Source organism: Triticum aestivum, unplaced genomic scaffold (assembly GCF_018294505.1).
Source record: "Triticum aestivum cultivar Chinese Spring unplaced genomic scaffold, IWGSC CS RefSeq v2.1 scaffold172152, whole genome shotgun sequence".
NCBI classification, from domain to species: domain Eukaryota; kingdom Viridiplantae; phylum Streptophyta; class Magnoliopsida; order Poales; family Poaceae; genus Triticum; species Triticum aestivum.
The window spans coordinates 198-2,307 of NW_025248612.1; the positions used below are offsets into that span (position 1 = coordinate 198).

Genomic DNA, 2,110 nt, shown 5'->3' on the forward strand with positions numbered 1-2,110 from the left:
TGCTTGGCTTGACTCTTAACGGTTAATGTCACACGCACATTTTATCTGCATGATTCTATAATTAGGTAAATATATATTTTCATTCTGAGAACGGGAAAACAGCATCACCACTAAATCAATTCGTCCAGAACTTTTGCTCTCTATATGTCGGTTAAATATCATGACGACTAGTACTTCCCTTTGGCAAACTACGGCTGCTAATAACACTGAAAGAGAAGGATAAAAGAAATCATTAGTACATAAAGACCCCAAACCAAATGATGCATGACCATTTTGTTTCTTCACCTGGCAATATAATAGTTTTCCAGTACATATAATATTAAATCAAAATTACTTCACCGCCCTTGTATCTCTGAAAGAGTAAAACTATTCACAGAGTTTTGAATATCGACCCTGATTTGCTCTATTTCCGCGCTTCGTCGTGCAAAGTAGGCAGGGATGTTGGGGGTTGGAAGTGTTGTGCTTCCATTCTCCAAGGCAAACACAACATTTGACATGAGTGGCCTGTCATCTGGGTTTTCTTGGACACACATGAGTCCCACATGGATGCAGAGCAAAACTTCATCTGGTGAATAGTTATCCAGCAGAGTCGAGTCTGCCAATTCCTCTGTCTTCCCTTCCTTCCACATATTCCATGCCTACAACAATAAAAATAACACATCGATTTTTATTTAGTTTGGTGAATCAAAAAATTCAATACTATTGATATAATTACAAATTTAAACTAGAGAGTAATCTTGTCTATACTCACATAAACTGTTAGACTAGGGAAACTCATCGTGTGACCATTAGAGTTTCTCCTTATACCGGTTACAACTTCTAGTAGTAACACGCCGAAGCTATAGACATCGGACTTCATAGAGATAATGCCTTCCAGTGCATACTCAGGGGCCATGTAGCCACTGATTGGGCGTTTCAAGCAAAAGAGTTAGCAAATGGGAGATGAATTTGGTCACAAGGTAACATGAAATGACGTTATACAAAGTTACTCACTATGTTCCGACAACACGTTGGGTGTTTGCATTTTGTTGGTTATCACCAAAGAGCCTCGCCATACCAAAATCTGCTATCTTAGGTTTCAGATCTGCATCTAGCAAAACATTTCCAGCCTTGAGATCCCTGTGAATTATGGTTAACCTGGAATCTTCATGAACATAGAGAAGACCCCTTGCAACCCCTTTGATTATACTAAACCGTGTTCGCCAGTTCAACAACAATTTTTTGGACTCATCTGTAGAAATAATAAATGTTAGATAGGATTATTTTCATTTGTCTTATGAAATCATAGTTTTTCTAATCGTATATATACCGAAGAGGTTGGCATCTAAGCTTCCGTTAGGAAGATATTCATATATTAGGATCTTTTCATTTCCCTCGCCACAACATCCGAGAAGGCGAACCAAGTTTCTATGTTGCAATTTGGCAATTAAAATTACTTCGTTCTTGAATTCGTGTGTTCTTGATGAGAATCTTTGCTTAGCCTCTTGACTGCAACTTCTTGACCACCTAAAATTCCCTAGAAAAATATAACGGAAGTCATACAATAAACTTTGACATATGAACATATCAAATCTTCTAATATAGAACGAATAACAAGAAATTGTATATTGATCAAGTTACCTTATAAACTTTCCCGAAGCCTCCCTTTCCAATAATACATGTTTCAGAGAAATCATGAGTTGCAAGGGCAATTTCTTCTAATCTTACAAAAGGAATTTCTTGATCATGATATTCTTCCCCAAGTTCGTCAGAGGTACTCATACCATTCAATCTTATATTCTTGTGCTTTCTCCTTATTATTTTATTTCCTGCTCCCACAATGTAATAGTCATTTCCCCTCCAACAGCATAATATTATAAACATAAGAAATAAATTTTACCATTTGAACCACTGATGTTCATTACTCTTCCCCTTGTCAACCTCACAAAACAAGACAAAATAAACCACAAGGCATGTCTACCACCATAGAGTGGCTGACCTGATAAAATGGATATCGCTCAAAGTCCGCTTATTGGAACAACGCTCTTAAGCCCATTCTTCCCCTATTACATATCCCACGAAAATCATACAAACAAACCCTCGAGTCCATTTTGCATAGTGTCCACACATT

The 2,110-nt window shown here is 37.3% G+C and overlaps 1 long non-coding RNA gene across 1 annotated transcript; it reads right to left on the bottom strand.

Moving 5' to 3' along the window:
• Positions 1-277: 277 nt before the first annotated feature.
• Positions 278-1,835, bottom strand: LOC123177263 (uncharacterized). Its single transcript, XR_006488855.1, has 5 exons — positions 1,621-1,835; positions 1,310-1,516; positions 994-1,231; positions 752-902; positions 278-638 (listed from the first exon to the last, which is right to left on the bottom strand). It is a non-coding gene; the product is annotated as an uncharacterized lncRNA (long non-coding RNA).
• Between the last annotated feature and the right edge of the window lie 275 nt (positions 1,836-2,110).